General features: G+C 40.7%; 1 long non-coding RNA gene across 1 annotated transcript in view; it reads right to left on the minus strand.

Annotated features, from left to right (window-relative positions):
- LOC129736154 (uncharacterized) overlaps positions 1 to 13255 on the minus strand; it is a 132858-nt gene that overhangs the window by 32496 nt on the left and 87107 nt on the right. Inside the window, exon 2 of the long non-coding RNA XR_008732382.1 lies at positions 730 to 828. This is a non-coding gene — a long non-coding RNA (uncharacterized LOC129736154). The remainder of the gene's footprint in view (positions 1 to 729; positions 829 to 13255) is intronic.

Below are 13255 nucleotides of genomic sequence, written 5' to 3' on the forward strand. Positions count from 1 at the left end.
TACTCATCTTTGTGGTTTACTACTTACAGCCTAGTTTGCAATCCTGCTTCCATCATAGACCTTCTGGTTCAGTGTGTGACTGCTCTGTAGTTCTGCCCAGCTAACTTCCAGTTATGAATTAAAATTACTTCAGTATCCTCTGTTTTCATCCGACTGGCAACAGAAATGTAAGTTTTTTCATTAGAGCTGGATGACTTTCACATGAGCACTGACATAGGCACCTGCCTCTAGACATGGCAGGGACTTCCTCATACAAATCTAAAGAATTAGTGTGTTTCCTTTTACAAATCTAGAGAATGAGTGTTCTCTAGTGTTTGTTGGCAAACAAACACTACAGAAAAGTTTTTCAAAAACATTCCTTAAAAGAAATAAAAAAGATCAAAAATCTTTACAAGCAGAACAAAAGCTGATTCATATGTAACTGGTAGTAAAAGAAAAGTAAGCAATGCATTTAGTCATAACTAGAAAGCAAGCTCAAAAAATACATTTGCACAGAAAGAAGCTATGCAGTCAGACCAAAACCTTTTCACTGAAAATGCTAAGCAAAGAATTTTCACTACTGAATATATTTCACTAGTGAAAAAGTCAGAAAGGCTTCCATAGCCTAACCTGCTCTCCCTTCCATTCACTATTGAGAAATCATTTATCTCTGATGGACTAAAGATGCCAGGTATCTTTGGCCACATGTTCATTTTACAAATAATTCACCTTGTGCTTTTTGTCATTTACCTCAGATGGGACACTCCTCAGTTAGGAAACTGCATAAACATCCAGAAATGTATCTCATTATTTTTCTTCAATGTCTTTGCTTCACTTCTGCGATGACACCTGTTGAATAAAAATTACTTTTTTTAGTGTGGGGGACATGCTGGAATTGCTGTTAATTACACAGGTCAGATTGTCTTGTAATTCCCTTACAGTCTCCATCATCTGCCTCTGTCAGCATTTCCCCTCAATATATACTTTAAACTGTAGGCATTACAAGGAGATGTGATCTCGAGGTTCTGAGTTTGCAAACCTTGACTAAAGAAAGAATCCTAATCCACAACTGGGTCTCCAACACCTTATGAAAATACAATACACAGAATCTGCAAACTGAGCTAAATGGGAAGACTGTTTGCTATGTATTATGATTTACATTAGACAATTTGCTCCAGGGGATATTGCTTGCATAGCTTCCTCCCTAATCAGTACGCGTGAATCTCTCCATATAAAAATCTGAGAATTACGCTTGTTTCAGTCCACAGTTATCACACAGATCCTAGATGCAGGTGCTAATGCTATGCAGCAATATTCTAGCCTGACTCATCAAACTCACAACACTGCACTTTGCCTGTTTTCCTCTTTGTAAGAGGCTATTCTTACTAGGCTCCGCTAGTGTACCAGCCCCACTGTTTTTCACATTTATTTGCTGAGTTCCAGTCATTATTGTCTAGGTGTTAGTATTAGCTTTACCAATCAGACAGCTGCAAAACACTAATACATTACCAAGCCCGTAGTAAGGAGATGCACATAGTCAGCTCTCTTCTGACAGTATCAATATACTTGCTGCAGAGTGGTTTATGTATAAAGAGGTCTATACTCAAAGACCTAGAAGCCTGAGGCTATGCCCACTCATGCTGTCTGTTGTTTCTTGATAACCCTGCAGGTTTACTACAACTTGCTAAGTCAATGCACAACAGAAGACCTCCATCTTTAGGCTGAAGGCTATTCTCCCTTACAACCTGTGCTTATCCAGCTGAAAACACTGGCATTGCACTGATGCTGTAACAAAATTTGACCTTCTAGGATGAGTTAGGGTGAAGTGTTGCTACTATTTTTAAGGGGAAATTTGAAACTGAGGCTGACTTGTAAAATGATTGTAGTAGGATACCTAACAAGTTCTTTTGATGCCCTATTTTAGCTTCAGTTATCTTGATCTTCAGCCTCCCACAGCTGTTGAGTAAGGCAGAAGGCAATATGTCACTGTGGTAAATTGTGGGAGAGAAGAAAAAGGGAGTTCACAACCCTGCTGTTCAAAGTTACAAATGTGTTTATTCTTTATCAAAGATTCTAGGGTTTTTCCCTTCACCTCAAAGCTTCCCAGACATATATATATATATATATATATGTATATTTTTAAAATTTTTAAATACTTTTTTTTTTTAGCTTGGTATTTTCAGATGATGCATCCTGGGAATAAGAAACATTCTGGCTATATCCAAATGTAAATGGTGATTCAGGAACACCTATTATGACCACTAGATGACAGTTTCACCTCACCCTGTGAAAAGCACTGCCGCTGGAGAAACATTAGCACTCCATATACTCTCTTATTAGATCTGGGATTCTGGTGACTCATTTTCTTACATGTGGAGCTTCATTTGTGACAGGATGTTCTCACACCAAAAAAAAAGGCATTTTCCCATGCATGACACCATTGAGCAATATGGCAATTTTAAGGAAAATCAGCAAAAATAACGTACTATGCACCAAGAAGCTCATTCAGAAATGATTGGAGATATCTCCATGGTATGTGCAACACTCAAATATGCAATGGTAGGTGGGTTCTGAGTGTATGGAGAAAAGAACAGGGAAAAGCCAGGGGGATTTCTAGCACTGGGGTAGTAAAAGGCAAATTGGGAAGATGAGGGTGCGATTAATGAGAATTCAAAGGACTGCAGTTAGTAACAGGAGTTCCTCTCCTTTTTCAGCTCTCCACCCACTCAGTGGGAAGGCTCATTCTTCTCCTCTTTATTATAGGAATCAAAATCTATCTACCACCCTGGGGTCCACAGAGCAGCTAATTCCCTCTTGCAGCCCCCACTGTTTCCATACTTCCTGGGTTGCTGTTTCAACACAGGAGGTAGGTGCGTGTGAGGTCCCAGCAGAAAGCCAGCAAAGGACAGGCATGTCTGGGCTAATTAGTCTGGCTGCTGATAGGACCAAAACCACAGATTTGCAGTAGAAACCTTAGGAGAAGTCCTATGCCTTCAGTAAAAGCCATCTCCTCTCTTCCACAGACCCCTGGCCTCAGTACGGATAGCAGCAGAGCAGAATACCATCTGCTCCAGCGGTTGTTCTATTCAGAAAATTGGACCTTATATTCCAGAAAAAAAATAAACATCTGAAGTCAGCTTTGTCCAAATTTCCCACTCTTCTCCCTTGTATGCCACTCACCTGCAACCCAGAAAATTACACAGCTCTTGACAAGGCAGGCATTGTCATCACATGAGAGTTGATATCAAACTTAAATCTCCACGTTTCAGCTTGAGGAGAGGAAAAGGAAATGGGTGAGAGATCACTGCAGTGGGTAAGAGTGATCAAAACCTGATGGAAAACATAACAGAGAAAGCATGCCACGGCCACACTTTCTGCTTCCATGAAGGACTGAACTGGGGAGAGACTCCTAAACTATGGAGAGTGGATGCCGGCCCTCCTTTTAACTGTAGGACATATGTATCACCACTCTGCTATGTGGGGCCTTTCTGTCTTAAGAAAATCCTGTGAAACGTGACCAGGAATTTCTGATCACAGGAAAACACAGGCATATACACCTGTCACAAACATACATTTCACCAGCACTTTGCCCCTTCCCCTGTACCTTTATGGCACTCCCACAGTGAGAACCAGGGACAAAATACTTTTTAAAGGCGCATCCCATCACAGTTACACACCTTAATCCCCTTCGCATCCTGGTGAGTAACCACTTCCCACCCTCAGTTCAATCTACCCATATATGCTTTTTTCTCCCTTTCCAGTTCTCTGTAGACACTCAGACCTCGTGTTACTGAAAAGCTAATGAAAATGTTGAACATTGCCAAAATAAGGCTCCTGTATCTAGTCACATCACAGACACATTGCAAGGGTCTGAAGATGCGCACACTAGGCTATATCATGTGAAATGCTGTTCATCCAAACACAAAACAAACAGATGTCTGGTCATGGACTTGTGTGATCCATCATGCTCCTTGGTGTGCTGTTTCAAGAAAGGGAGTGAGTGGCCCTGGTGTGAGGTCCCAGCAAAGAACAGGGGCATCTGGGCTAGCTAGTCCTGCTAGGATCAGCACAGATCTGCAGTAGGAACCTTAGGAGTGGTTATATGATGGTGGCTTATAGATGAATGACTGTAGGAACATGCTGACAACACCAAGCTGTGTGGTGTGGTCGCCACGCTGGAGGGAAGGGATACTGTCCAGGGGGACTTTGGCAGGCTTGAGAAGCGGGCCCGTGTAAACCTCATGAAGTTCAGCAAGGCCAAGCGCAAAGTCCTGCACCTAGGTCAGGACAACCCCTGGTATCAATACAGACTGGGTGGAGAATGGACTGAGAGCAGCCTTGAGAAGGACTTGGTGCTGGTGGATGAAAAGCTCAACATGGCCTGACAATGTATGCTTGTGGCCCAGAAAGCCAACTGAATCCTGGGCTGCATCACAAGAAGCATGGCCAGCAGGCTGAAAGAGGTGATTCTTCCCCTCTATTCAGCTCTTGCGAGACCCCACCTGGAGTACTGTGTTCAGCTCTGGAGGCCCCAGCATAAGAAGGGCATGGACCCATTGGAGCAAGTCCAGAGGAAGCCATGAAGATGATCAGAGGGCTGGAGCACCTCTCCTACGAAGACGGGCTGAAAGAGTTGGGGTTGTTCAGCCTGGAGAAGAGAAAGCTTCAGGGAGACCTTATAGTGGCCTTTCAATACTTAAAGGCGGCTTACAAGAAAGATGGGGACAGGCTTTTTAGTAAGGTCTGTAGCAATAGGACAAGGGGTAATGGTTTTAAACTAAAGAGGGCAGATTTAGATTAGATATTAGAAAAAAAAATCTTTACTGTGAGGGTGGTGAGGCACTGGAACAAGTCATGCAGAGAAGCTGTGGATGCCCCATCCCTGGAAGTGTTCAAGGCCAGGTTGGACGGGGCTTTGAGCAACCTGGTCTAGTGGAAGGTGTCTCTGCCTATGGCAGGGGAGCTGGATCTAGACAATCTTTAAAGGCCCTTTCCAACGCAAACCATTCTGTGATTCTATGATTCCAAGAACACGCTTTTTAGGAGTGTTTACCACTGGCTGCAGTGCAGTGCAGCTGCCTCTTTCTAGCTCCAGGACTCTCAATGCAGGAAGGCAACTCAGCACATTACAAATCTGCTATCAAGGTGAATCTGATGTAGGGAATATCCAAATCAAGAGGATGCCACAAATGTAGGAGATGCCATGGGAAGTGATAAAAAAGTGAGGTTTTTTTAATAGTTCTCTTTACCTCATTGATCCAATGAGGTTGATGTAACTAGGCAATCATGGCTCTCTGGGCTTAGTATTCAAGTACAGTATTCAAGAGCAGTCCAGAATACTGTAGCAGAATAATAATATTGTTTTGCCTGTCAGTAAACACTTCCTAGCCAAAGATCTTACAGCACTTCACCATTACTTCTAAATCTAACATTATTAATCCATTCTGAATTATTTTCAATATTTCAAAATTAAAATCAAAATATCATCCATATATTAAATAGACAAGAGTATGAAGGGAAAGAAGGATTCACTGATTTGCATGCAATCACCAAGAGCAAGGAAAAGTCATTATCAAATTTAACATCCTCTAATCATCCTTAAATAAAACCTAGCAATAATTTAATAAACATAGGCAGATTTCTTCACTTTTAGGATGCTCAATTTTTCCTTAGATAAAATAGGGTGGTAATACCAACTTTGTGAAGTGCATGGTCTTCTACTTACAATAGATCCTGTGTAAAAACTAGTATTACTTTTATCATCATCATTAGCCACTTCTGAGCCTGAATACAGAAAGCTGTGAAAATTGAAAAGTTATTTAAGAGTTACAGAATAGAAAGTGAAAATAGTAACATCAAACTGAAATTGCCAAACTGAGTTTAGATGGGCAAGCTGTCCTTCACCCCTCATATTTGCACCATGTCACAGAGTGTATAACGTCCTTACAGAGAATAATACTGAGATTTTAAGGGGAAAAAAATCAAAATCTTTCAGTATTTGACTTAAGATGTCACCTAGCAGCAAACAAATCACTGTTTTTTATCTATTTATTAGGTAATGCTTTCTGCAGGACACTGGCTTTTGATTGCTTGCTGGTTTTCTCGTGGTCTCCTCACTTCACACTGACCAGTGCCCAGCAGTGGTTTAGCTGTACAAGCTGATGAGCTCATGCCCTAAAGTGGAAAGGTTACACAAGACTCAGCTGCTAACACTCCCAAGGCTGAAAATCTACAAACACTGCCACGTGTATGCGGGGGTGGGAGAGTGGATTTAAAAAAAAAAATAGGAAAAAATCTGCAAAAACAATGTATAGTATTGAGACTTTAGTTGCCCATCATCTGCTTTCATTTACCGTTTCAAGCTCTATTGCACCAGCTGAAAGTAAACATTTTTTTTCCTTTTTTATAATTTATATCTGTAACCATATATAAAATCACTTAGATGAAGTGAAAGAGAGCTCTAGGAACTGAAATAAAGTAGGGTAACTTGGAAAAATTCTTAGATATTATTCCAGGTAAATATATGCCATCCTTACTTTACTCCTCACATACCACCAAAAGAAGAAAAAAATTTCTAGAAAGAAACAAGTTACTTTTGGAGGGGTAAAGAAGAGAGAAAATTTGTAAAAATTTCCATGGCAACTTTTCAGCTTATAACCAGATTCCATGAACCTTATTCATCCCATAAAGAGGGCAAATCTCAAGTCACATACAGTCCAACATGTGATCACTTGATTGCTTTTAATGTAGGAGGATTGTATTTTCCATGCCCTGGCTAAAGATTAAAAGAAAACTGTGAGGGCTGGAGGTGGACACCAAAGCTTTTTTTGATGCCAGCTATTTTTCCCCCCCTTTTCAGACTTTCATCCAAAACATGCTTACTTTGGCAGCCTACGGAGGGGGCTGCGAAATCATAAAGAGCCACTGTCCGGTTTTTACTTCTGTGAGACAGTAGACCAAATCTAATCCTTGCAAATTGCAGCTGTTTTGATCAAAACTGTTTGCCAAACTATAAACTCCTTTTTATTTTTTCCTGCTTTTCTGTTTTTCTGTTGTTGTCAAGACCTGGAGGGTGTCAGAAGACAAATTTTTCCAAGAGTTTTTAAGGTTATTCTCTTACCTGCTTTTTAGCTCCATAAAGGAAAAGGGGGTGGGGATTTCTGGGAAAGAGGAGTGGGGAAATCATTTGTGCTGTTCAAGAGCTTGCTTTCAAAAGACTGAATCAATGGTACAAAGGATAATGAGGCTTTGCCTTTATGCTGCTGGCTCACATCTGAGGTGACTGAAGGTTCCTAACTGCTTTGTTATTACCCTTGTTTATTATTGTAATACATAGGGACTAATCAAGATGGACAAAGATTTAGAAATTGCTATACAAACAGGGAGCTGTACACAGCCCTTGACCTGAAGAACTTGCAGTTTAAACAGACACACCAAACATGATGTTACCAGTGATGTTGGAAAACACATGCAATCGTGGCGGCATGTTAAATACTTTAAGGCCCAGTTACATCTTCCTGGATCAAAGTTAAGATTTTCAAAAAGGGTGCGAGATACACAAATGCATTGAAAAAGCTCACCTTAAATTACTAACTCTGCAAGCTGATATGTTTTTCACTGCTAGTTTCCATTTCTGTCGCAACATCCTGTAGAAACAAATGCTAAATCTTATGCCATTGAAGTTAATAGTGCATTTTCCATTTCAAAGCTCAAAGCAAAAATAACAACCTAAGTTGTTATGAGGACTTTTCTTGGGCAGACATAAAGGCACTTAAATCCAAGGTATGTAAGCCTCGCTGCATTCATTCCTATTGTGGACTGGGGAAAGCAGACAGCAGATGGAATTTAAGGCATGAAAAATGGGACAGGAATCAACTACAGATACACAGTAACTCAAGATTAGATGGGTAGGACAGAATTTGTCCCATCACCTTGAGCAAGACAGGTCAATAGACTGCATATCATCAGAAATCTCACAATTGCAGGTACATTGAGACAGAACACAAAGTTATATGTAAATTTGAGTAGAATAATTCCTGCAGTAATAATTCCCCAGTCTTTGGGTGCATAAAGTTCTTCATTTGAAGTTGTGTTGAGGCACAGGCAGCGATTTAGGATAGGGAAGACTGCGCAAAAGTTACTTATGTGAAGATAAGCAGTGGATTTCAGTTCCAGGGAGGTTTATGGCACTTTTTCTGGCATCATATTCAGATTTTAATACCCTATGAAGTCAAAATGTAGTCACTATAGTCTGCTAGGCATTAATAGATGATGCTGTAATGCACGTACAAATTGTATCCCCCCTTGATCTGCAATACAAAAAACTCCATGTGTCAGTAATGTGAGAATTTAATCTCACAGGAGAATTGAAGGACAGATTAGCTAAACCCTAAAACAAGTAAATAATGTTCTTTAGGGAATCATATCTGGCAGTTTACTAAGGAAATTCAGAAGTACAAATATTTACAATAGGAGGTACACAGATTTCTCATAATATTATAGCTGATTCCAATTTGGAATACTTTTGCTTAATTTTATTCCATGTGCTTTTGACATCTGACCTGTACTCTACATATAAACTTCATTATTTGCTCATCCTTTCTGTCCATATCCCTGCTCAATTATTTTTCTGGTGTTTGAGTTTTATTGGAAATTTCATGTGCTTTTAAATTTTACCAAAGAATTGCCTTGATAAAAAGCGCTGAATAAAAAAAGCAGAATCCTAAGGTGGTATTTACAAAACAGATTTGTGCTGTATAAATACTGTATGTTTTTATATAAATGTATGTATGTAATATTATTATTATTTAACTGCATTACAGGCAAATTTAGAGATCCTAGTGAGAACCAGGGATAAAAACCTCTGAATAGTCAAAATAGGTACAGTATAGAAGAAAATAACTTAATGTCTTCATGACAGATGTATATTTTCTGTCCTTTTTACCTCATTCCTTTCATGGAACTTAAAAATTAAATAACACAGTTTTATACTCATCGCGAAAAAAAAAAAGCCACCTTGTAATAGGCAAGGCCAAAGAATGAAGCCATTGTCAGCACAGCATGCCACATCTGCATTAGGAACTTGCAATAGCGTTAGTGCATCAGGGCCTCTGCACCCATGCAAGGAAGATCATAATTAAAACAAACTGTAAAGCTCTAACTAGGTCTGGGCAGACCTCAGACTATGCAGAGATTCCCCACAGCTTTTAAGTGTGCAGATGCTGTCTGGGCCTTCTCTGAATAAGCCTCTTTCAGAAGCGTCCACTCTGTCTTCAGCTCTCGTTAACAGTCAGGCTCCTATCACAGTTTACTGCTTGCCATTTCCAAAGCAGAAGCAGACTTAAAAGAAATTATTTGAAACACATTTCTGTCAGGCCAAAGGGAGCTGACCTTAAGTTTGGAGCATGGATAGATTCAGATGCAGAAGCAAGTAAGTTCTGATTACATCCAACATGTTTTGCCCCTCTTTACAAGTTATCAGTTCATGCACTGAGAACCTGATTCTTTTGCTGGAGGATTCTCCTGAATCAAGTGGAGATACTAGTGTCTGGCCATAGTATAGAAATGGGACTGTCACAGAAGGTAGATGAAAACTCACAAAAATGGGAAGCTTGGGGGATTCTGTAGTCTAATGAGGAGCACACCATGACACTCATCCTTGGTTGACTGGAAGCTGGAAACCGATGGCACAGAATCAGGTCTGCAAACTGCCATCACTACTGGTAACAATTGGAGTGATAATGTGATATGTTAATCTTGCCATGGAGGCAACAGTTTAGATACACACAGTAGGCAGTACACTCACAGAAGAGCGTAGTCACTTCTAGAACTTGCTCCTTTTCTGAAGAGATAGCACTGCAGAATGTTTTATTTGTGCTCTCTGTAATAAAACTATGATCTCCAGTGCCATTAGAACTGTCAAAAAAAAGGACTTTTTACCAGCTCCCAGAGAAATATCCAGCCACAGGTGTAAGTACATTCCAGGGTGAAAGCCGTGTTAGCTTTAGCCAGTCTAATGTACATAACCTTGATACAGCTACCCAAGAGATGTATGGATAACCATATCTTGAAAGCTCAGCCCTCAGAGATTTGAATCAGGCCTAAATCTGAAGTCCAAACATAGCATTAAGGTAGCAACAGTTAAACTAGGCATTAAGAAAGCAGAAATGTATCCTTGTCCTGGCCTCATCTTATTTGGAAGTAATATAACATTTTTATTGGACAGATCCCTAGATTGTTGCCAAGGGATTTAAATAAGGTCTTGTTATCCACTGGAGTCTCAGGGGTCCAGGAATATAAGCAAAATCTTGTGATTCTCTCATAGATAGGGGACTACTTTGCTTTTAACAACCTATCATCCTTCAGGCCAGGCAGCTTCTGCTACTCAGGGACTAGTTAAAAAACGGCTTGCAGAGGAAAGAGGAAAGCACAGCCAGGCAATAAAATCCCAAGGATTTACTGTTTTAGGACTGCATTATCCTCAGCGAAGTAGCTCTGAGATGTGATTTTTAGGTTTAGAGCAAAGATTTGACAGTCCATCTACAGCTTTGCTGGGATGGGGAACAGTATGTATGATACATACCACTTTGTGGTGCACTTATACATGAGCAAAGCAGCACCCACTATAGTAGGTTCTTTATCTGTGACTGCAGCCAGAAGGCACTATGGCGATAGTGATAGCAGCCAGCATAACAGCCATACTCAGTAAATGACATTCTTAGCAACTGTCCCTAGTGGGCCATACTCACCTGACTTAATAGCATCTGATTTGAGAGCATTCACAGGACTTCAGAGTGTGTGTGGGCATAGGACACAGTACATTGGTCCCATACTGTTTCCAACATTTTGCTGTGTTCTTGCAAAAATAATTCTGGGGCTGTTTGCTCCCTGCCTCACAGCAGCAAGATTGGGAATAACTTCTTCCATGGCAAGAGAAAGCTCCTGTATAGTCATACCATTGACCTGTAGGTTAAAGTCTACAGAAACCTGCATCTGACAGGAAAATGGAAACAAATGGAAGGTCAGGAATATGCAACACGTGAACAATAGCTTTAAGAGGAAGAGAGACATATCTAGATCTTAAAACTCCCCTGGGGAGCCAAATTGGCTCCAAATTTCCTAGCTGGCTTGGATCTCTAGGCCGAGCCAAAGCCAACACAGACCTTTCTGTTCTAGGTCACGCCTTTTGTGTATTCAATACACAGATTATAAAAGGGGGAACAAAGTGGTTGTCTCTGTCCACTGGGAATCACCAGCTATTGGAGGTTTTTTTCTTTATCCAGTTTTATCCCATGCCAATGGGTGGCCCAAGACCAGAGGAACCCAAGAACAGGGGAGTCGCATGGGTGGTGTAAAACTAACTATAGCTGTGTCTGCAAGACCCCTTTGGACTGCTGCCAGGTACAGTTGAGGCAAGCTGGAGACCATGGGCCAAGCTGCACAATGCAGGCCTGTGGTGGTTTAAGACCTGAGGCACATGAATACTGTGAGGTTCAAAGGGATGCAGGGAGAAAAAAGCACACAAAGCACAAAGCAGTATCTTTCTGTAGCTGCGAGTTCTAGACCCAAGAGTTACTGCCTTGTCTCAGGGAATAACCTGGAGGCATAATGAGCTCTGACCTGTTTGTTTTCATCTCCTCCTGGGAGCCATTATATGATATTAACAAAATAAATCAATTTAAAATAACTCATTGTGTAAGCTTACAACAGAGTGGTTGTTTCTGGCATACCTCAGGGACATTGCACAGTCCTCCACCATTATGAATGAATGAATGGGCCTTAGCTGTACTGCAATAGAGTAATTTGTTTTAATAATGTCTGAATATACACTGAGGTAATATTTGTGCAATCCCTAATAGTGTTCTTAGGGCAGAAATTCGCATATTAAGAGAACAGTGTTTATTTACACTAAAAGAGCAGTTATGGACAGAAAAGAGGCTCTAAAAATGACACCAGGAGGATCATATTTACTCTCTCCCTGCGGTTTCAGTTCAGACTTACTTGGCGCCCAAGTCAAAGGTATTTTCTTTAAATGACAGTTACAGAAACTTTACATGGGATTTGAAAGACATCTGCTTTTGATCCCCCTACGCACAGCAGAGAGCCTGCAACTGTATTTAACTGAAGAGCTGGCAGCAAGGAGAGACTCCAGATGCCCAGAATCTTCTTAGTCCTTTACAAGAGTCAGTCATCCTCCTTTTAGGACAGGAACATTCTGGTTGGTGGTAAGTGAAATCTATGTATGTACTAGAAGCACCACAGAAAAAGCACTGTTTTCAGGGTGGGAGTGATTTTCCAGTCTGTTTTCTAATGTTAATTCCTTCTCACATTAAAAATGGCAGGATGGTTGAAAAGAGAAGATTATATTATGGTCTTCAAGAAAGCCTTCCTAGGGAAGACTGCATCGAGACATGTTGGTGCTTTTAAGTAAGGTTAGGAACCAAACATTGTGCGTCTGTCATTTTCGATTCTCCGCAAGCACCCTGGAACCAGTATCTCCTCTCAGTCCAATACTAAACTGTGCTGAAGGCATTTTCTATGCTGACTTGCTTCTGCAGGGATCCTACCTGTTTCTTTTTAATTTATGACAGCTCCTTGGTACACTTAGTTCTGACTCCAAGAGCAACTTTTTTTAAAAGAACAGATGAAATATCATTAACAAAATAACACACAAGAATAAATTGCTGTAGGCCAAGATCTAAAGGCCCAAATTCTCTGTTAATAGCCAGCTATTCACAGTCATTTGATAAAGGCTAACCTGTATTTAATTCTGGCACATCCTGTTTGGCCACACAGTGTTTCAAACCAAAAGAAGTTTAGTTGCTGAGTTTCATGCAGTGTATGTATAATTTTTGGAAGGAACACCGATGACTGCTTTCTATTCACCAGGTTACCTGATTACTAGACTAAACGTTTTGTGATGTAGGGATTCAACACATATTTTTGTTGAGGCACTTAGATGTGTCATAAAGGTAGGTCTGCTGCTCCTGGATTGCTGCTTCAGCAGTGGTGCAGCTCGTGAGAGCGCAGCAAAAGCATGATGCTGAAGATAAGGTTGAGATGGAATTTCCAGGCTCAGCATTGCGATCAGCTATAGCTGTCTCTCTCCAAACAACAATATCCCTTCTGGGCAGCAGTTACTGATGTTTGGCTTTGACTCAGAAGCAAATCTCTGCAAGCTTTGGAAAGTTTGAATGTAATAATTTGGCTGCCTTGCAGTTATCTCAAGTGAACAAAAACGTTTTTCATCTGTTAGGAACTTGGTTCAGCTCAAGGC

The sequence above is a fragment of the Falco cherrug genome, chromosome 5 (assembly GCF_023634085.1).
Source record: "Falco cherrug isolate bFalChe1 chromosome 5, bFalChe1.pri, whole genome shotgun sequence".
Lineage (NCBI taxonomy): Eukaryota > Metazoa > Chordata > Aves > Falconiformes > Falconidae > Falco > Falco cherrug.